The sequence below is a fragment of the Ctenopharyngodon idella genome, chromosome 21 (genome assembly GCF_019924925.1).
Source record: "Ctenopharyngodon idella isolate HZGC_01 chromosome 21, HZGC01, whole genome shotgun sequence".
Classification (NCBI taxonomy): Eukaryota; Metazoa; Chordata; class Actinopteri; order Cypriniformes; family Xenocyprididae; genus Ctenopharyngodon; species Ctenopharyngodon idella.
The window spans coordinates 29,166,236-29,189,887 of NC_067240.1; the positions used below are offsets into that span (position 1 = coordinate 29,166,236).

Consider the following 23,652-nt stretch of genomic DNA (forward strand, 5'->3'; position numbering starts at 1 on the left):
ATTCGTCATTGAATCGTTCATTCAAGAGATTTGTTCAAAAACCTGATTTATCCAGTAATGAAACAAGTGAAGCCTGAATCTCAATGTGCATACTATCCATCCTAAATAGCATGTGATGTTAGTAATATTCAGTACTATTTAGGGCGGATAGGGTGGATAGTATGCACATTGGGATGCAGGGAAAGTCTTTATGAGTGAGTCATTGAATCACTCATTCAAGAGTTTTGTTCAAGAATGCTGATTCATCCAGTAATGAAACAAGTGAAGTCTTTATGAGTGAGTCATTGAATCATTCAAACAAACCATTAACCATTTCTGCAGCAATTACAATTTTGTCAGAACCTCTAGTAAATTACATGTTTTGTTTAGTTGTCCAAATTGTGGGAGAATCGGGATCTCTATATGAAACAAAAAACGTGATTCTCAATTTATCCAGAATCAATATCCAGAATGCAGATGCTCAAATTGATAAAGTAAAACTGCTGGTATCATTACTGTTCGTATCACTCTGTATCAAGCCCTGATGAAGATCTGGAGCTGATATTCAGATATGCTAATGGACGTTTGGTTTCTGACATCGGACCAATAACAACAGGCTGGGCCATCCGACCAATCAGAGCAGAGTTGGTTCTCAGAAATGAGGGGTTTAGATAGATTGAATGAGAAAATAGCTGATGCTTGCATGTGTATTATGAGAGTTTGAGCTTGGATGCATGTAAACCTTTTGTAGGAGACTCCAAAACAAAACTAGGAATCTTTAAAATAGCATATAGCAGGGGTACTTTAAATGTATACATGGTATATAAGTAATAAAACATGCATCAAAGCTCAAGCTGCGAGGTTCGCCTCCATAAAAATGCAGATATGCGTATGTACATGCCCTGCTGAAAAATCCAGCATTACTGGTCACCAGAATAAGGTATGTTTTGCATGCTGGGACCAGCATGGGAAGGGGAAGTTTTGCTTGAGAACAGCATGACTATGCTACTACACCAGCACTATACAAGCTCAAACCAGCCTGGACCAACATGGAATTCATGCTGGCTTATGCTTGGTTTTTCAGCAGGGCAGCTGGAGGTCCATGGGGCAGGTGGAGGACTTCAAAGCAAAAACATCTAGTCCACAAGACTTGTTTTCTGGGAATCTTGAGATTTATTTTTCTTCCTTTAAGCATCAATCTAACAACATGAGATTTATGTTTAAAACAAGACTAAACTATTTTCCAAGATGTATGCTTTTACAGTGTTAACATCGTGCACAATTCTGCAAATGTAAATGTCTCGTTTTCAGAATCTTTAGATGTTAGTGCTTTGCTCAACCAGTTCATCACAGACCATACTTACTGTATGTCATGTGATCATCTCTAGACTGCACATAAAGTGATGTGACACGTATCCATAAGCTATAGTTTGTGATCTGTTGTGGTACTGTGAGGGGAATATGCCTTGTAATAAAGCGGTCAAGGTTTATGGCCTCTAACTAAATGAAGGTCATTCTAAAGCACAAGAAGCACTTGACAATGTTCCACCTCATAAATAATAATAAAGCACTGTGCCTTTGTGCACAGCTGAGGCGTGCGGTCTGAGGAGATCCAGCTATAAAGTATTTCACATCAAGAAGGGAAAGAATAACGTCGACAAACAGCACTAGGAGATGCAGCTTTAATCCAGTTTACAGAGGGCAGGGAGAACAGGAGACGCTCACGTAAGCAACGTCACTTTCAATGTCACGGTGGACTCGCTTAGTTATTCCAGCATGTGTAACCTGAAGGAAAGGAGTCTTAGGTGTATGTGTGTGGAGGAGTTTATACATTATGCCATGTGTCAGGAGTTATGCTGCGTGGGTTTATGGTGATTTTTTAATCCTGAAGGTTAAATTCAGCCACCATCACTTTTATAGCTTAGAGCTTTATTGGGATTCTCTGTTATAGCTTTACTTTTCTGTTTTAATTCTTATATTTTATTTATGTGTCAATTTTGAAGCTATAAAATGGCTGTGAATTGCAAAATGATTGTGAGTAGCAGCTCAGATTGTCTTCTGGAGAATTTAATTAGAAATGTTTACAGTATATGCAGATCTCAGACGTTAGTATTTTAGGAAATCTGAGCTTTTCAACCAGGGATGACACAGACCAAAACCAGAGACGACAAATTACAAACACCACGACAGGTGTAGATTTAAAAATATGCCCTTCTTCCTACCTTATTGTAGATGAAATTCATTCTCTGATCCGATCCTTCTTCATAGCGTTAACATTAGCTACATGTTTTTAACCCAAGTTGCCAGATAATGTAGCCTGTAGCCAACTTTTTGTGTCACAAAAATATATTACAGTTATGTTTTTTTTTTTTTGTTCAGTCGATTAGTTTGGCCTCAACTGCATTTAGATGGTTTTCTGTAAATGATATCTGGCAACAGTACATAGATTTTCCGCTCGTGTGAGCACTTCCAAGTAGATAAACCACTCATAAGTGTTATGTTTCACCTCAAATGACAAGGAAACTTATATTTATGTTAATATTAAGAAGTAAATCCCCACACTCATTGTCTTGAATGGCTGGGGTATTGCAGAGCGCAATTAATGTGGAGCGCCTGAAACCAATAGTGGAAATTTGGCATATTTTAAAATAATTCCAAAGCACATTTATTTTAAAGGGGACCTATTATGCCCCTTTCACAAGATGTAATATAAGTCTCTGGTGTCCCCAGAATGTGTCTGTGAAGTTTCAGCTCAAAATACCCCACAGATCATTTATTATAGCTTGTCAAATTTGCCCCTATTTGGGTGTGAGAAAAAACATGCCGTTTTTGTGTGTGTCCCTTTAAATGCAAATGAGCTGCTGCTCTTGGCCCCCTTTCCAGAAGAGGGCGGAGCTTTAACAGCTCGCGCTTCGGTCGCTCAAAAACAACAAAGCTGGAGAATCTCACGCAGCCAAAATGAGGATTGTCAGTAACGGTGTTCAGCCTTACATTGTTCAAACCGGAGTCGACACTGATGGAGAGACTCAGGAAGAAGTTACAACTTTTAGAATGAAACTGGACGTTTCTGAATGGTTAGTGGATCAATTTATATAGTTGCTGTGGAGTTGATTCAACTCATCGACTAGCATGTGCCGTCATGTTAATCTTTTGTGCAAATCCAGTGTTGAATTGACCCTCGTTTGTGAAGCAGTCCGGCGTAAAATGACGGCATGTCAACAACACTCTACTACAACAACTCTTCCTCTTCTCTAAAGCAGCCCAACATGGCCTCACCCCCTTTGTTGTGTGTTCTCAGGGGCGGGGTTTATGTAAATTTTAGGGTTAGTGATGTTAGTTGTAGTCCCCCTCCTTAAAAAGTGATTTCTGTAAAAGAAAATCTCTCCCTTTGCATTGAACTTTGAGCGTTGTAACTTTGCAGACGTTGTTTATGCTCAAACAGCAACATTACACACATACTAAAGTTAAAATCAAAATCAAATCATAATCAACCACCCCTTTAAATTACCCGAGACTACTTATATCATACCCGACCCGTATCCAAGGCACACGTCAAAGTTTTGGACCCAGTCCCTCTTGTGTGGGACCTCAGGTTTTCAGATCCAAGTGGACCCATGAAGACCTCAATATCTGAGATAGGGTTGTCAAAAGTACCAACTTCAGTACCAAGTCGGTACTGAGATTTTAAAACAATATCAGCATTTCCCCCTAGCATTTTGAGCACTGTTGAGCAGATTCTTAAACACCTCTGATTGGCTGTTGTGTTCAGGCACTCAACAGATATGTCTTTGATTTGCTACAATGATCAACGCTTCAAAACATGTTGTAAATAGACATCAATGACAATCTTCACCAAGCGCTTATACAGATACACACGTGAGAAGAGATCTTTCCAGAAACCTTTCTTAAGAGATCTTTCTTAAGGAGAAACATCTAAGATTCTCCATTTGCTCATTTGGACACAGTTAAACTTTATTTCGATAGTCCACTTTAGACATTCTACTAAGTATAAGTATCTTTCAATGAAGTTCAAAATTCAAAATACAGGTAAAACACCTGTAAAAAATAAATACAGAAAATTCTGTCAAATTAATACAGTACATTGTGTCCTGTTTTTATGGATTTTTTAGATGTACTAACATGGAGAAGCTTAGGCCAAAAAGGAAGTAAAATCGGCTCGATTTGCATTGGACACAGACTAAATGGTAATACAAACTTTTGCTCAGCAAAACATTGGGTTGAGTCTTCCTCCTCAATTGCACCATTGAAAAGAGTCATGTCATCACGGTTGGTGTCCACCTGAGTTAACTTCATTCGCCATCGTCACTTTTTTAATGACGTATTGATAGGGGAATATCCGATCTGTCCGCTTACATGGCAGACGCAAATGTTTCTTCTTTCCTGAGAAAAATGCTTTTATTTAGTTCATTGTGGGGATTTTTGGTTTTGCAGTGAAGTACCAGGTCTTGACCACATTACAGACATTCACCACTTCACCATCATCATTTGAGTCATTTGAAAGAGCCATACAGACAACAAAACAAACAAACAAACAAACCAAAAAGCACAAAAACTCTGACCAAGAAAATAAATATGACAACAATAGACCAAAATGACCAATTACAAGCTTTATTGTCTCGTAAACAGCCACACGCATACACACAGTTTAGCCATTTATAAAGGCAATTACTGAAGGAATAAAAGGGTTTAATTATCTGTTGGTCTTACACTGAGGAAGAAGATTGTATCTCCAACCAGAGCCTTCAAAATCTCTCACATATCTTGTAATTAGGCATCTACGGACACTTACGGACAGGGCATTCATCTCTTTGTTCATGCCTGTCATTAAAATGAAAGATGCCTCCTCGGGTCACTGTTCAGCTCAACTTTGATCCCAACACTGTCTCTTACAACATATAAAAGCAGCAACAACACACTGCATTGGAAAGGCATCTTTCTTCTCTGCGGGCCGCCAGAGTGCCACAACAAAGAGAACGAGTGTTTGACTGATGCCTGGTGCACAGCGGGACGCCTCTGAAGCTGCAGCGTCCACCATCACAACACCAAAAGGTGTACAAATGAATCTCTGGTGGGTGAGGGATGCTGGGAGGTGTTTTTGCTGTGTCAGTGACAGAACTCCTAATGATCACTCACACGTCCAGGAGATGTATAAAGTCATGTACATTCACAATATAAATGATTTCACAGTGCTGAGAAGACACAATATATAAGACTTTTGGATTAAAATATCCTAAAACCACTAGAACAGTGTTATATTTTGACTTGTGTACTTACATTATCCCAAATGTTTCCAAGAATGTTTGAATCCAGAGAAATAAGCAATTTTATCCAGGACACGGACTCTGTCCGTGCGTCGCCTATCAATGTCATCATACCTGCGTTAGCCTCGATTTCCAGTTTTATTTAGTAGAAACCATGGAAATGCCAATGACTCTTTAATATATTATGTGTTTTATTAGACAAGGGAACAACTGTTTGGATACATTCATTGACAGAAAACTGTCTTATTGTTTAAATCTCATTTTCTTGATTTACATCGAGTACCATGTTTTACCATTACTAATATCGATCTATCTTACTGCAGTGTTCAACAAGAGTCTCATAGCAGCTGCAGAGTGAACGCAGAGTAGCATTATAACAACTTTCAACACACAAATGTATCTAATATGATCAACAGCGCTGTGTTACCCCATATACTCATGACCGGAAGAAGCGGAAGCGCTCGTCTGCGGCATGATAAAAGCTCCGCTGCTCTTGAATCCTGTGTCGTGCTCGTCTCTCATTAGCAACCGATCCAACGGCTTTCAGTCACACCCTGCTTCATACTACAGTAATGTTAATAAATCTTTAATACATTAGCTCATCCATGAACATGATTTCTGCCCGAGTCCCATCGGATTCTTTTCCACCGGCTGTGGACGTGAAGACAACACCTCCTATGATTTTTCGAAATCAAGGTGTCAACAAACTACGCCTTTGTTTTGAATAAGCGACCTCTAGTGGTGAAAATTACATATTGTGCCTTTAAAGGTGGACTCAGAATTATTTCAGATCCACTGTTTGGAAGTTAGTCGGACCAATACCAACAACAAACGTCTAACCAATCAGCATTAGGGGGCGTATGACGGTCGAGGAGAGAGAACAAGCAAGAGGGAGATTTGAAAATAAGAAAAAACAAAAAAAACTGCAGAACGAGAGATGGGACACTATACAAAAGAGCTCAAAAGAATATCACTGGAATGAAGGTTTATGACTGGGCAAGCGCTTTAGGACCACGTTTATATTCCGTATCATGTGAGTAACACTGGGTTTTGATTGTCTGGAACTGCTGTTCTGTTGGCGATTAACAACAAACTCTTGTTTGTATTTACTCTTGTGTACTGTATGTTCATTTTTTGTGCTTCCTTGTTGTTCATTCATGAACTGTGCTTTATTTTTCGTGAAGCATTTTGTTGTGTGTCAGCTGTGGCATCCACTCGCATTGCGTGTGTAACAATGGCCAGATTAGTGAGAGTTTTGCAGTTAAACCACTGCACACTGACAACCGTAGCGATCGTGCCGGGGTTCGAGACCGACTCGGAGCAGGGTGGTTAGGATTGGAGTGTGAGTTTTGGAGGTGGAGCAATGAAGAGAGGGGTGGGTTTGTTTGGGTTGATTTCAAATATCAACAACGAATTTGAGAAATTGCATACAGCACCTTTAATATAACAATGCGACTGTATAATCACATGACCCTCATGAAATCCTGTCAGGAGCATTTCCAGCTCACCCCAAAATAAAAAATAAAAAAAAATTTAAAAAGTGCATAACAGAAAGTCAATAATGTGTAGCTCTTTGATAATATATGTAATTCATTGGCTCAGGTTAAGCGTAAGTTATGTTAGACCGGGTGTGCCTCATACATCCTGAAAAGTGAAGCTGCGGGCTCTTTGATCGCCCCCTGGTGGCTGGATGCAGTACAGGTCATAAACCTCGCCCTCTCAATGCAAACAAACGGGACTTGAGTCAAAACAAAAAAATAAATTACGCTTCAAATAAAATTTTCCGAAAGATGGTTTTGGTCATTTAAGGTAGTTGTTATCACACTGATATATATTCAATTGTTCATTTTTGTGATAAGTTTGATTTTAGCTAGCAATTTGATGCTATAGAAACGGGGCGTGTCGTTATGATTGACAATTGTGATTGACAGCTTCTCTGAGAACTGTCGGAGCTTCGAGGGGAGATTGAAGATATATAACTAACTATTAATTTTCGATTTCTGTGTTATTTCACACCGACAAAATGAGTTTTTCAGCAGTAAACTGTACTAACCGACCTACAGGATCTGATTTTTTTCGGTTAAATGTGGGCTTTATAAGATAAATTAATAAATGTTATTAGCTAAGATAACACGCCTAACGTTAGCCATGTTAGGAAAAAGCAGGTGATCGTTATCTGGCAGTTACTAATTATTTTTATGGGTATAAAATAATAATTAGCAGGACAAAACTAATGATAGCCTACTCTAATTAATTATAGAGCACTGTCTACAGCAATCTGTCTCCTGTAACATTAATTCAACTTTATTTAAAATGGCAGAACCGTTTCTGACATTTTAGAGTTGTTTCTAGTGGCATACTATATTGAGTTTATCTACTGAATTTGCTGTTTCAAAAATATTATTGCTCTAGAAACAGAATAGCCTATTATTTTATAGGTAGAATTTTAAATTGTGTATAATTTATATAGCCCATTTAAGTCATCTGGGCGGAAGTTTGATACCACGACTCCGTCTCCGGGCTCCACTGACGATTCCTTCTGCGCATGCCCAGGCTCCAAACTGACGTTTTTGCGTAACATGTCAACGCCCATCGTCGTACGTTTTACATTCAGTTCATTACAATGGAAGGAAGCGGCGTCGCGTCGTCCATCTTTTTTTTTACAGTCTATGTGTTAGACCAACAGAAAGAAGAAACATGTGAACATATTGTTTTGTCAATATCAGTCAAAAAGAAAAAATCTCCCAAAACAATGATCAATATGCTTAAATCAAACACTAGCAGTATTGCAATATTTTAGTTAATCAACCTGATGCATATATAACGCCCACACAAACAAGTTTTATCTCTTTATTGGGTCAAATACATGCTATTTTCGCTATATATAAAACATACAATATGCTTTAAATGGTTATTGATATATATAAATATTCACTACTTTAACAACAAGTCAAGATGTGTAGCTGTTGTGGAAAAAACGAATAAAGAAAACCAGACACAGCAGGATTCATTCTCCCCTCCGCCATGTTTAAAGATTGTCACGGGTATCAAAATGATCTTGAGTTTCCCAGTAGTAAATACGACTTGAGAGGGCGTTCATATCCAATTTCTGATTAGGAAACTCGTATTTACGATAATTCCGATGCGTGGACAGCATTACTCCAGCCCTGTGGGTAAGATGAGCCATTTTGGGGGCGGGACGGGATGGTTGGGAGGAGCAGACCAATTGATTTTGTTTACATAAATTATTTCTTATCTGTAATCCATATTTTAATTATAATGCTATAATGGTATTTCAATTAAATACTTAATATTAAGGTTACAACAATATATTATAAAAATGTATTTTTTGACTACAGAATCAAAATTTTGAAAATCCTAGAAATCAGATCTCAAATTAGACCAAATCTGACATTAATGGACCTTTATTTAATCCAAAATCCATCTCTATATACTGTCGAGAGTCGGTGCATTACTCACACTCTCACTGGTATATGAGATATTACTTCACTAATACTGTATATAATATATATATATATATATATATATATATATATATATATATATATATATATATATATATATATACAGTTGCAAGAAAAAGTATGTGAACCATTGACAGAATCTGTGAAAATGTTAATAATTTTAACAAAATAAGAGAGATCATACAAAATGCATGTTATTTTTTATTTAGTACTGTCCTGAGTAAGATATTTTACATAAAAGATGTTTACATATAATCCACAAGACAAAAAAAAAATAGCTGAATTTATTAAAATAACCCAGTTCAAAAGTTTGTGAACCATTGATTCTTAATACTGTGTGTGGTTACCTGGATGATCACCCCCCATCTATTAATGCATCGTGTTTTTTTCTGGAGCATCAGTGAATGTTTGAACCTTTTTTAATAGTTGTGTTTGAGTCCCTCAGTTGTCCTCCGTGTGAAAAGATGGATCTCAGAATCATTCAGTCACTGCTGTAAAGGGTTCAAATATGCAGAAGATGCTGGAAAACTGAAGAATCTGCGGGAGCTGGAGGATTTTTCTGAAGAACAGAGCTCAGTTTAACTGCTCAGAACAAACAAGAGACTCATAAACAACCATCACACAACAAAAAAACAGTCGTAGATCATCCAGGTAACCACACACAGTATTAAGAATCAATAATTCACATACTTATGAATGGGGTTATTTTAATAAATTCAGCTATTTTTTTGTCTTATGGATTATATGTAAACATCTTTTATGTAAAATATCTTACTCAGGACAGTACTAAATAAAAAATAACATGCATTTTGTATGATCTCTCTTATTTTGTACAATTTTGCACATTTTCACAGATTCTGTAAATGGTTCACATACTTTTTCTTGCAACTGTATATGTATATGTATATATATATATATATATATATAATTTTTTCTTTTTGATTTGGGTGTAATGTGTCCTTCTCAGAGTACTTAAATAAACTCTCTCTCTCTCTCTCAGTACTGTAATTCAGACATTAACACGGACATCAATCATCATGCTGTCACCTCAGTAAATATAAGAGACAGCATGTGCTGATTTTTTCCAGCTTTTTGTCTTTTTTAAGTAATATCCAGGTGCAATGCATGTTTTTGTTATAAATGAGGCTAAAAGCGCCGCTATCCTTCTTTCACGATGGTGAATAAACAGGGTTCTTTAGTCCCTCAGGTCACGTGGCCACTTCATTAACTTTATTGCTCCCAAGAGATTCATTACTTTAAAGTATTTGCTATTTGAAATGGATGCCATGTTCTACTTATAAATGTCCCCTGTTCCTGCATAAGCCCCTCGCCTCATAAACATCACTCTCAAGTGAGAGACTCAAGAAAGCTCAAATGTGAAGCATACGCAAGAGTAGAGCGTCACAGCGCTGTCGCTCACGGTTAGTGTTTTCAACAAAGCCTTATTTATTGTGACTACAGACGGTGCAGACTCTTTCAGCTTATTTTACATTTGCATTTAAGCCTTAGATGACTGTTAAATAGTCCATTTACTGCACGTTGTATTTATGTCTGTGTCTCAACCCACAGTATATGGACACGGACAACCTTTAGTGCTCATTATTATTTTTTGCATTTTCAAATGACAAGACAATGAAGGCCCAGTGAAGTTAATGTGCAGCTTTTACTCTTTTCTTCATTGTACAGTGCTGAGTTTGTGTGTTTTGTCATTTGAACAGAAGGTAATCACTCTCATTTAGACCTGTTCCTCACTCTGTTTTATGGCTTCAGAAGACGTACAATACATTTTATGATACTCTTTAAAACATTTTTGGAGTTTAAAGGGTTAGTTCACCCAAAAATGAAAATTCTGTCATACTCACCCTCATGTCGTTCCACACCCAAAAGACCTTCGTTCATCTTTTGAACACAAATTAAGATATTTTTGATAAAATCTGATGGCTCAGTGAGGCCTCCATCGCCAGCAATAACACTCCCTTTTTCAATGCCCAGAAAGCTACTAAAAACATATTTAAAACAGTTCATGTGACTACAGTGGTTCAAGCTTAATATTATAGAGCGACTAGAATACTTTTTGTGCACCAAAAATAACAAAATAGTGACTTTATTCAACAATATCTAGTGATGGGCGATTTCAAAACATGAAGCTTCGAAGCTTTATGAATCTTTTGTTTCAAATCAGTGGTTCGGAGCGCCAAAATCACACGATTTCAGTAAATGAGGCTTCGTTATGTCATAAGTGTTTTGAAACTTCAATAGTTCACGTGACTTTGGAAGTTTGATACACGCTCAGAACCACCGATTCGAAACAAAACTTTCGTAAAGCTTCAAATCTTCATGAAGAAACTTAATGTGATGCATATTTGTCAGTCGTACATAAATGAAACAGATAAGATTTCGGCACTCATGGCATAGATTATTATTAACCACATATTTGCATCTATTTGATTTTTCAAAATGCATTTATTCAAATGGCTTAAAGTCAGCATAAATCTGTTCTTTGTGAAAACAATTGCATTTATTTAGTAAAAAAGTATGAACATGGTTAAATTATGGAGTAGTACTGTACCTGTTTCATGCAGGAATGACTGACAAATATGCATCACATTATGTTTAGCAGTTTGTTTATGTTAAAATTTATGATGTAAATTGTATAGGCAATTCAAATGCATAAATGTAAATGTTTTCTGAGCACACCGCAGCTTCATGGCAGTGAATTTTCTCACTCTCTGGCCACATTTGTGAATGCAGCCCTGATTAGTAAGTGAAACTGCATGTGAAGAATTTGCATACAAATCAAAAGGACAAATTAGGACAACTGTTTTTTATTAGGCTTTGTTATATATTAGCATCATATGAGACGGCCGAGCCTGAAGGGCCAAGCAAGCATGCTCAGTTCAGACTGTCTCTTTTAACACACGCCAATCAGCTCAAAACAAAATAATCTCCTCTGAAAGCGCATCCTCACATCCGCTTTAGAGACTCTGACAGTCCTTGTATAATGCGTTTATCTCTCTCTATGCCTCTCACTCGTGACGTATTGGTCTGGGTTTCAAGTGATGGCTTTCACCCAAATGAGCTCTAATACTTTAGTCCCGGGCTATTTAATTTGAAACGCTAAATTACAAATTTGAACGGTGAAATTAAAATGCTATTTTTAACCGGGAAGGGGAAATTGTAACTTTTGGGATTTGTTTGTACATGATTCTTTATTCGGGAGTGAATCTTTCGTCATTCATTTAACGCCACGAGGTTGTGGAGGAACTTTGTGTTGCTCAGGAGATGTCTTATTTCAGTGTCAAACTTTATCTCAGAGTGAGTGAGTCGCTACTGTCATCCAGTAAGAGCTGTAAAATGAACATGGAATCTGAGTTCATATTGAGATCTTTTGATTGCAGATTTTAGTATCATTTTTTGGTGAGATTTCTTATTCCCATGAGAAATATCTAAGAACTCAGGCTGAACTCATGTTCAGAGAAAGAAAACAGTGAACACTTGAGATGTTGTCTTGTGTTAGATGGCAGTCTGTGAAAATCAAGGGTCTTTGTAAGTGACCCTTTCTGTGCTAGCAAACAAACCTCTCCATCTCTGTCCATCATTTTCACTATGCTGTCAGATTCCCCTCCAGCACTGGCGGTTTCTAGTACACTCAAAAAATGATTTTACGATACCGTTCAGTTTATTTAAAAAATCATTTTCATTTAACATCATTAGGTTTGTCATTGCATTGTGTTAAACTGACTTGAAACCGTTGCGTTTTGGCTCAACTCAATATTTTCATTTTGAAAGAACATGTTTCAATTAAGTAGGCCAAAAATAACATTTGATGCTTGTTCAATTTAAGTTAATCCAATACGATTCTTTTCATCCACTTTATTTAATCAATTTGAGTTGAGATAAATGATTTTAGTTGTGTTAAAATAGCATTATAGAAACTAGAAACAGGATTTTCCCTTCGCATCATGCTTTGCACAGGGCTGGACAGGGAGGGTTGTTGAAATGTTGAAATAAATTGTTAAATAAAATGTGTTTATTCATCAAGATGAAAAAGTTGTGAGACTTGTTAATGTTTAATGTTCTTTTATGTTACTGTTTTGGGGGGTTACCATTGTGGTGAATGACCTGCTAACAAGAATTAAAGTTGTTTTAATAATAAAAAACAACTACTTTGGGCATGCCATGGATATAACAAAACCATCTTCTGTCTAACGCCTAACAATAAGAGTCTTTACTGAGTAAGGTTTTTTCTTGTTAGATAACATTTGTAAAGGTTGTAAAAATAGTGCTTGTTCACATTCACTAAATAAACTAATCAGTTAAACTTGATTGCTTGTTTTAATTTTTGTTTGATATTAATTTTAGGATAATTAAACTTAATAGTTTTGGGCAAAATTAAGGATGTTAACCTGATTCAACTAAATGGCATTGAATTAACCTTATGTAATAAACTTAAAGGAACACTCCACTTTTTTTGAAAATAGGCTCATTTTCCAACTCCCCTAGAGTTAAACAGTTGAGTTTTACCGTTTTCGAATCCATTCAGCCGATCTCCGGGTCTGGCGGTACCACTTTTAGCATAGCTTAGCATAGATCATTGACTCTGATTAGACCGTTAGCATCTCGCTCAAAAATGACCAAAGAGTTTCAATATTTTTCCTGCAGTATATTGTTAATTATTAACTGTTTTTTAAATAATGTAATACTTAATTTAGAAATGATAAATTGATCATTAATGAAGTATGAAAAGACAATTATTAAACACATTATAGATATGCTTATAAATCAAGAACAAAGCATTTATAGGTGTATTTATAAACTGCTTACTAATGTCTATTAATGCTTTATAAATGATTAATTAACTATTTACTAATGCTTATTCTAGTTATTCTAAATTGTTATCGAATTTCTTTCTTCTGCTGAACACAAAAGAAGATATTTTGTAAAATGTCAGTAACCAAACAGTTGATGGGCACCACTGACTTCCATTATATTTGTTTTCCATACTATGGAAGTCAATAGGGTCCATCAAGTGTTTGGTTACTCATATTCTTCAAAATATCTTCTTTTGTGTTCAGAAGAAAGAAAGAAATGTATACAGGTTTGGAACAACTTGAGGGCGAGTAAATGATGAATTTTCATTTTTGGGTGAACTATCCCTTTAACATTGCATTTACCTCAGGAAAGTTATCCAGTGTTTACAGTTTGTTAGTTAGCTAAAAAACACTAGAGAAGAGCTTATTTACTGTTAACTATGTGTATATATATATATATACATATATATATATATATATATATATATATATATATATATATATATATATATACATATATATATACATATATACATATACATATATATATGTATATATATATATATATATATATATATATATATATATATATATACATATATACATATATATATATATATATATATATATATATATATATATATATATAATATATGTTTGAATAAACTGGTCATGAAGACAAGTGTTTAAGAAAACTAGCTTATGTGCAACTGAGTTGAATTCAAACATTTCAGTTTTTATTTGAGTGTAATTATTATATATCTGAAAATAAATAGCAGTTGAATATAATAGCTCTGTTGTTAATTTTATCTGTATCGTTAGAAATCATTCTGAATAATCAGCTATCAGTATCAGTATATAGTAAGAGTTATTATCAGCCCTGTGTTTGAAGAGAAAGACTCACATACTCATCCACCAGCATAATCCAGCAAGGACCCTTGAGGAAAAGAAGTGCACTTAATTGTATAGAATGTTCACTTGTAGTGTACTTCAAATCTTTAAAAGTGTATAAAAAAGTGTACTTGCAGATAATATAATATTAATGAAATAAAAGGCCACTTAAGTGTAGACTGTTTCTTAACACACTTTTAAAAACTGCACTTTGTAATATTCAAACTTAAATCATCTTAAATCATTGTTTTAATAAGAAGTGCGTTTATTTTGATGTGTTGACTAACATACAAAAGCACATGTGAAGTACTTGATTAGAATTTTAACTCTAGATATTAAAATAAATGTCTTTTAAATGTACTACTAAATTGCATCTTCATCATTATAAATATTTAATCACTACTATATTATGAAATGACATTAAGATGTACTTAAAAACCGAAAAAAGCACTCTTAAGTTCAACTAATTGCACATGTAGGCCTACATTCAAACTATAATTAACTTAAATTAATATGCAATTAAGTGTCCACTTCATGTCACATGGTTTTAGATGCATAGATGTACCACACTAACAAAAAAAAAAAAAACATACCCCCGGTTTCGCAGACAAGGCTTAAGCTAGTCCTAGACTAAAATGCATGTTTGAGCTGTTTTAACTGAAAGTAACCTGCACTGACAGATCTTAAAATATGTCAGTGCCAGTGTTTTGTCTCAAGATGCACACCAGTAATGTGTTTTTTCTAGTGAACGTTTATAAAAGCTACTTAAGTGCCCTAATTGATCTAAGGCCTAATCCTGGCTTAGGCTAAACCCTGTCTGTGAAACCGGGCCATAATGATTAGTACCTATTAGCTTAATACGTCCATCCTGTCGCACATTTCCAGATTTCCTACATGGGATATTTGGTCAGGTTATAGTTGAGCTTGACCAGTGTTTTCTCCCTCTGATCAGACTAAAAAGTTTGTTTGTTTGTTTTTCAACAAACCTGTTCAAAATCCCCCAAACTGTAGGAATGACCCTTGCATGTTTAGTTTACTCATAGTCTAATTTAGTAGTTAGTACTTTGCTCAATGCACAAAGTTACACTCTCAGTAGAAGAGCAAGAGGGGTTCAGATGGCTTTAAGAAGCTCTCTGCCTTCACAAAAGATCGCAGAAGGTCCTGTGTGTATTTGGGCACGGCAGTGCTGTCACTTCATCTGTCCGCTGCCGCATGTCTGACCTTGTACAGGAAACACTGCTGCTCAGTGACACATTAGCTGTCAGATGAAATACTTCCACTCGGCCAATCCAAACCTTTGGATTTGTATCGTCTCCCAGGATAATGTAGATGATGAGTTTTAGTTTTTAAACCCATCATTTTGCAGAGCCATTGGGTCTTGCTAGCAGTGATACTATTACTTGTAACACATTAATGTTGTATTAGCCTTACAGTTGTCCAAGATTTATTGTGCTTTCTTCATCAATGTTGACTACAGAAACCAGCTACTACTACAATATATCGACCCTGATGAGACTTCTTCACCGGCATAACTCTCACGCAAAGTTTGCGCATCGCTTGTGTGATATCCACTTCATGGTTTAAAATGGAAATATTTTCAATATTGTGATGTGCCATTTTTCTTCATCACCGGTTGTTTGCAAAATGATGGACAATGATTCACATTTCATGCTCGTCATTTCCCGTGATTAAAAAACTAAGTAAATTATTAAATAAATGAGTAAATTAACAAGTAACAAGCCAACTTAAACTGGCTAAACTGAATAATTTGCTGATGCAGGTACAAAAAGACTTGTCTTTTGTGTGCACCAAGAAGCTCCTGTCTATCTAACGTACTTGGTCCACCGTATCTAGTTTGGTTTGCACTCTCCACATGAGCCTCACCGACACCTTCCACAAACAGCGAGAGATCGCCACTGTGTTTTAATGCCTTCCACAGAGAGAAGCGTCACCTCACCGTTCCTGTCATCCGTCCCTATGGGCCCGGCGAGAAAAATTAGCACTAATACCTGGTGACATTGTGCTCTGTGTGCTCATTAGCAGGGGGCAGCGTTTCAATCACACTCCCCGTCTGAGCGTGTGCTCAACAGAATGCTTAACGCAGTCTTCCTCTGCCAAGACAACTAACACAGTCTCGGGGAGGTTTCTGAGCGTGTTGTTTTGTTGTTTTGTGCTCTCCGGTGACTTTCATTCACGCTGCATCTTCTCTCTGTGACGCCGCTGTGATGCAGTGCCATGAGTCTGTTTGTTACGTGCTTTTCTGATGAAGGTAATCAGGTGTTTGTTGTAATTTCATTTGTCCCAGTTAAAGTATGTTCCCACCCTAACTGAGATGAGTGTTCATATGGAGTGAGGTCAACACTCGGCCCGCAGGGTGACACATATCGATCCGTATTGGACATGTGATCTACATTAAAGCTCCCTCTGCTGACAGAGATGAACAAACATGCAAATATATGTTTGGAGAATAAACATGTTGTGGTCAAAACTTGAAGTCATTTATTATATTCCTTGTTTTTACTTGCCATGTGACCTGAATCCGGATGTTGTCCATACACTCATTGGAAAGAAGTGTAAACAAGTTTATATAAACACACACACACACACACATATGTATATAATATATATATATATATATATATAAAACTTTCTTTTAGCCCCAAGTTTTGGGGGTGTGTCAGAGAGATAATATGGAGGACGCAATAGATGCAGCAATTGTATTGGTAGGAAATTTGTTGAAATTAATAAAATTAATAAAGCGAGCTAAATTGCATGTAAAAATGCAATAGTACTGTGCAATTATGATAGAATATGTAGCAACTAAATTTACAGCACCTTCATAAATGCTTATGCTCATTCTTTATTAATCATTTTGTAGAAGCAGAGTTAAAAAATCTTGCTGAATTTTTGGTATCTTCAGAGCAAAAGTGACTTGACGGCATCTGATGTCGTAATTACGAATTCCCAACTCGTAAATACAACATTCCGAGGAGGACTTGAGCGCTCCATTAAATAAAATTCTCTTTATAGCATGTGTCCATTACATATGGAAGCCCGTTTCCGCCACAGTTGAGTAAAAATATGATATAATATGTTATTATATTTGTGGAAAAAAGTCTTGTAATAATGAGAAACATTCTCATAATAATGAGAAACGTTTTTCGTAATAATGAGAAATTTTCTCGTAATAATGAAAATTTTTTCATAATGACTTATTTTCTCATATTCTCGTAATAATGACTTATTTTCTCGTAATAATGAGAAACTTTTTCATAATGACTTACTTTCTCGTAATAATGAGAAACTTTCTCATAATAATGATTTATTTTCTCGTAATAATGAGAAACTTTTTCGTAATGACTTATTTTCTGGTAATAATGAGAAACATTCGTAAGAATGACTTATTTTCTGGTAATAATGAGAAACATTCGTAAGAATGACTTATTTTCTCGTAATAATGAGAAACTTTCTCATAATAATGACTTATTTTCTCGTAATAATGAGAAACTTTCTCATAATAATGACTTATTTTCTCGTAATAATGAGAAACTTTTTCGTAATGACTTATTTTCTGGTAATAATGAGAAACATTCGTAAGAATGACTTATTTTCTGGTAATAATGAGAAACATTCGTAAGAATGACTTATTTTCTCGTAATAATGAGAAACTTTCTCATAATAATGACTTATTTTCTCGTAATAATGAGAAACTTTCTCATAATAATGACTTATTTTCTCGTAATAATGAGAAACTTTTTCGTAATAATGACTTATTTTCTCATAAGAATGACTTATTTTCTCGTAATAATGAGAAACTTTCTCATAATAATGACTTATTTTCTCGTAATAATGAGAAACTTTTTCGTAATAATGACTTACTTTCTCGTAATAATGAGAAACTTTTTCGTAATGACTTATTTTCTCGTAATAATGAGAAACATTCGTAAGAATGACTTATTTTCTCATAATAATGAGAAACTTTTTCGTAATGACTTATTTTCTCGTAATAATGAGAGATATTCGTAAGAATGACTTATTTTTTCGTAATAATGAGAAACTTTTTCGTAATGACTTACTTTCTCGTAATAATGAGAAACTTTCTCATAATAATGACTTATTTTCTCGTAATAATGAGAAACATTCGTAAGAATGACTTATTTTCTCGTAATAATGAGAGATATTCGTAAGAATGATTTATTTTCTCGTAATAATGAGAAACATTCGTAAGAATGACTTATTTTCTCGTAATAATGAGAAACTTTTTCGTAATGACTTATTTTCTCGTAATAATGAGAGATATTCGTAAGAATGACTTATTTTTTCGTAATAATGAGAAACTTTTTCGTAATGACTTACTTTCTCGTAATAATGAGAAACTTTCTCATTATTACGAGAAAATAAATCATTATTATGAGAAACTTTCTCATAATAATGACGTATTTTCTCGTAATAATGAGAAACTTTTTCGTAATGACTTATTTTCTGGTAATAATGAGAAACATTCGTAAGAATGACTTATTTTCTCGTAATAATGAGAAACATTCGTAAGAATGACTTATTTTCTCATAAGAATGACTTATTTTCTTGTAATAATGAGAAACTTTCTCATAATGACTTATTTTCTCGTAATAATGAGAAACTTTCTCATAATAATGACTTATTTTCTCGTAATAATGAGAAACTTTTTCGTAATAATGACTTACTTTCTCGTAATAATGAATTTTTTCATAATGACTTATTTTCTCATATTCTCGTAATAATGACTTATTTTCTCGTAATAATGAGAAACTTTTTCGTAATGACTTACTTTCTCGTAATAATGAGAAACTTTCTCATAATAATGATTTATTTTCTCGTAATAATGAGAAACTTTTTCGTAATGACTTATTTTCTGGTAATAATGAGAAACATTCGTAAGAATGACTTATTTTCTTGTAATAATGAGAAACTTTCTCATAATAATGACTTACTTTTTCGTAATAATGACTTATTTTCTCGTAATAATGACTTATCTCGTAATAATGAGAAACTTTCTCATAATAATGGGAAACTTTCTCGTAATAATGAGAAACTTTTGTAATAATGACTTGTTTTCTCGTAATAATTCGAAACTTTTTCATAATAATGACTTTTCTCGTAATAATGAGAAACTTTCTCGTAAAAATGACGTACTTTCTCGTAATAATGACTTATATCTCGTAATAATGAGAAATGTTTTTCGTTTTTCGAAACGTTTCTGTAACAATGAGAAACCTTCTTGTAGTGATGACTTAGTATCTCATAATAATGAGAAACGTTCTTGTAATAATGACTCATTTTCTCATATTAATGAGACACTTTCTCGTAATCATTACTTCTACTCATGCGCAAAGCAGCGGATCAGAAGGGCGTGGCACGCTAGTGACATCTGCTGGTCAAAACCATGTAAATGCAAAAACATTGTAATCTATAATATCATTAAATAACATTAATGAAAAATTATCAGTATATGAGACGAGCTTCCATACTATATAGTCTTTTATTTATTTGTAACATTCTTTTGTAATTCTGTGTATGAACAAGCAGAAACACTGAACAGATAGAGGAATAAGGCAGCACACCTACATATCCAAGTCTGTTAAAGAACGCTTCATCTGGAAAGCTCTTTACAAACATCTGCTAAACATATTTTCAAGCAGTTTTGCATATAATAAATCATAAACATCTTTAAAAGTGTTTTCTATATGTCTAGACTAATATGCACATCAAGAAGATGCATCGGCGACATGTTAATATTAACACATAAACCCACACATTTTATGAAGACGTTACACTTAAACTTAATGAATAAATGTCATATTCCTTCGTTTCTCATTTTTATGAGAAAGTTTCTCATTATTATGAGAAATTTTCTCAATATAATGATCTACTAAGACATAATTACGAAAAAGTTTCTCAATATAATGAGATACTAAGTCATAATTATGAGAGTTTCTCATTATTATGACTTAAAGAATCACATTTTTTACTCAACTGTGGTGGAAACGGGCTTCTATAATTACAGGATCAACAATCACATGCAAATGTAAAATGCTTGTATAAGATGGATTGCTTGTGAATATAGGACGTACGTTTTAGTGCTGTAACAACACACAGAGCTGATTTGAGTAAGTTTCATGAGTACAGTAGTTTCTGTTGTAACATGCTTAATAGCTTCAGTTTCTCTCGCTGAGCAGTGTGAAATATTTCATGCTTTATACATTGAAAAGAACAACAAACTCAGATTTACAGAATGCTGCCGCTGTCAATACAAAAGAAATGGACCAAATCCCTGAAGACACGCTCGAAGCCACTTCCCTCACTATTCCCGTTCTCTCCTAAACCTCAGTCTGTTTCCACCACACACACACACACACACACACACACACACACACACACACACACACACAGTGTAAGGTAGTGGGCAATTTTTGCAACCTTTGCTATTCTATTTCAGTTTTTTCCTTCTTTTGTTTTTCAGCATTTTATTCTCGATATTTTCTTGCAAATGATTTTGGAGAAAGTGCTTAAAAATCAAAACAGTGATACACTTTAGCTTTAAATACTTATTTAATTACTCTAAAAGCTGCATCATAACCATGACGAGACTGATGCTGCAAGAGCAATTAGAGTTTTTATCAGTTATGGCACAATGTTGTCCAGAGGATCGTTCGTGATTTAATTAAGAAACACACAAGGTCAGCAATGTTAATGAGAGATATTCAAGCAGGTATAAACAATATATATGTTTATATCTGCTTGAAAAAAAAAAAAAATATATATATATATATATATATAATATTATATATATATATATATATATATATATATATGTCAACAGCTGGCAAAACTAATACGTTACTCATGTCTCACTCCAATACAAATGACACCAACACAATGAACATCACTCTGGACATTAGAATGACGTTCCTCATCCCTAAAAATATCACTCATCTGAGAATATCGAAACATATGTGACACATCCTCTTACAGCTGGTTTGGGATCAGATTAAGTCTTATAAAGGTTAAATACTGTTATGAATGATAATGATTTTGAATCCATGACAATGCACTGATATTGTCTAGACTGCATGCAAAAAAATATATATTTTCTTCCTCAGTATTTTTTGTTTGTTTAGTATAAATACCTTCATTCTTAAATCAAGATATATTTACTGGAGAAGTCATGTTTGCAGATAAATTAAGTGACTTAAAAAGAGATACTAAATTCTAAAAACAAGAAAAAAAATTGTTCAAATGCGGTCAGAAAAATAAACTTGTTTTCACTTTGAGTGAATTAAGTTTATTTTTCTCTTGTTTTAAGCATAACGTCAATTCATTTTGATTTTATTTATTTATTTATTTTTTTCAGAAAACAAGATGAAATCATTTTGCTTCTCAAGTAAATGTGTTTGATTTTAGAAAGTGTACTGGAATTCAAGACAGAACAATTTATTTTTTCAGTGCACAGGAATCCTTGTGTTAATTTCTGGAATAAAGTTATCAAAACCATTATCAAAAATTGCAAATACAACTTACAATCAAGATTCTATTACTGTACCACGCTATTACAATTTTCCAATGCTTCCCAGCATTTCAGTTTGACCATTTTCAGATGTTTTTCACAGCCTTGTATGAACCTGATGATTTTCACTAATGTTATGCACTTAATCTCACCATATCAAACTGCACGAGTCTTCCATTCCAATTTGCCTCTCCGTCTGGACAGACTCAATTTTGAAGGCCAATTATTTTCAGAGAGGGATAAAATAGCAACCTTTGAACAACCTTGTTTTCCAATTCAAACAGCCTTATACTCAATATACAAATCTCCCATAAATCCCACTGTGGATGGCCTTACATTTAGAAGATCGTTGTGAAGCAGAGCCAGGCCAAAAATCATACAGGCTTCTCTTCCTGAATCTCAAATGTCTTTGGGTTTCATTTGCAATTCACGGCAGATCTTCCTGTCTATCAGTTTAGAAGTGTAGAAAAAAGGCATACACAGCACAACACACATTGTTATTGTGTGGTGTTTTCCATTCGATCAGACTTGGCTTGAGGCACAGGTGTAATTTGTGTGCCGGAGTACAGCATAGTTTCCGCATCAAACAACACACAACTAACCTGAATTACCGTCAACACCTGACCTGATGCCACCTGATCAGTGCTAGTTGCTAGTTCTACTGCGTTGTACTAAACAGCACCATCACTATCCACTAACTAACACTCCTAACAGCCCATAAATATATGACAGGTCATAATTGTATGAGATCGGGGGGCTTCTGACCTTCTTTATTATATTGCTTGATTTTTAATTACCATCCCCAGAACATAGAGTCAAACTGTTTCTGTCTCTGAATGAATATGTTGTATAATCAGGATTGTTTTTTCTATAAGCCTCATTTGCTGTTTGAGAGGAAAATGTTTTCTCCGATTATGAAAAGCTTTGCCGTGTCTGGAGGGATTCTCTTGCCTGTGATTACCATCCTTGAAGCCTCAATTATTGCGAAAGGCCAGCGTTATCACTGAATTAGGAATTTTAATTTCCCCTCTGAAACTGCAATTTATTGTATGAAGGAGCGCATTTAAAATGCTGATTTATCAGGACTATCAGAGGGATTGCAGGCGAGAGCACGAAAGACATGGAAAATCATCGCAGTTCAGCAGGATCAAATAGATCAAACACATCAAATAGACTGCATTTTGCTTCACAGCGATGTGCCGAGCATTTGGATTCAATAAAGAGTTCATGCGTAATACCACTGGATAAGAAACAGGAAGTATATATCTGTAGCTAAACCAGATTATGTTTCTGAATGAAAGTTACTTTCTTCTGTGGAAACTATGCAGTCACAATGATGGAGAGCTCTGGGTGTCTTCTTGCTGTCTGGTGTGAAAAGACATTATATGGACTCACAGAGATTATTATTTACCTAAATGTTTTTGTTCATGTTTATCTGAAGAAAGTCAGTCATATACATCGGGGATAGCATGAGGGTGAGTAAATGATGAGAGAATTTTCATTTTTGTGTGAACTATTGCTTTAATGCAGAGGTCTGATCACCAGGAGCACCAGTCCTACCACCAATGATTAGCTACAGCTACAAATATATTTAATATAACTAAATTATTAGCTGCTGTTATTTGATTCTAGAAGTGTGAGTTTCACTAATCAAAAGTCAG

At 34.9% G+C, this 23,652-nt stretch overlaps 1 protein-coding gene across 1 annotated transcript in view; it reads left to right on the forward strand.

The window, feature by feature from the left end:
• The window catches only part of fstl4 (follistatin-like 4), a 196,154-nt gene that overhangs the window by 80,364 nt on the left and 92,138 nt on the right, over window positions 1-23,652 (forward strand). The gene's annotated exons all lie outside the window — the stretch shown is intronic.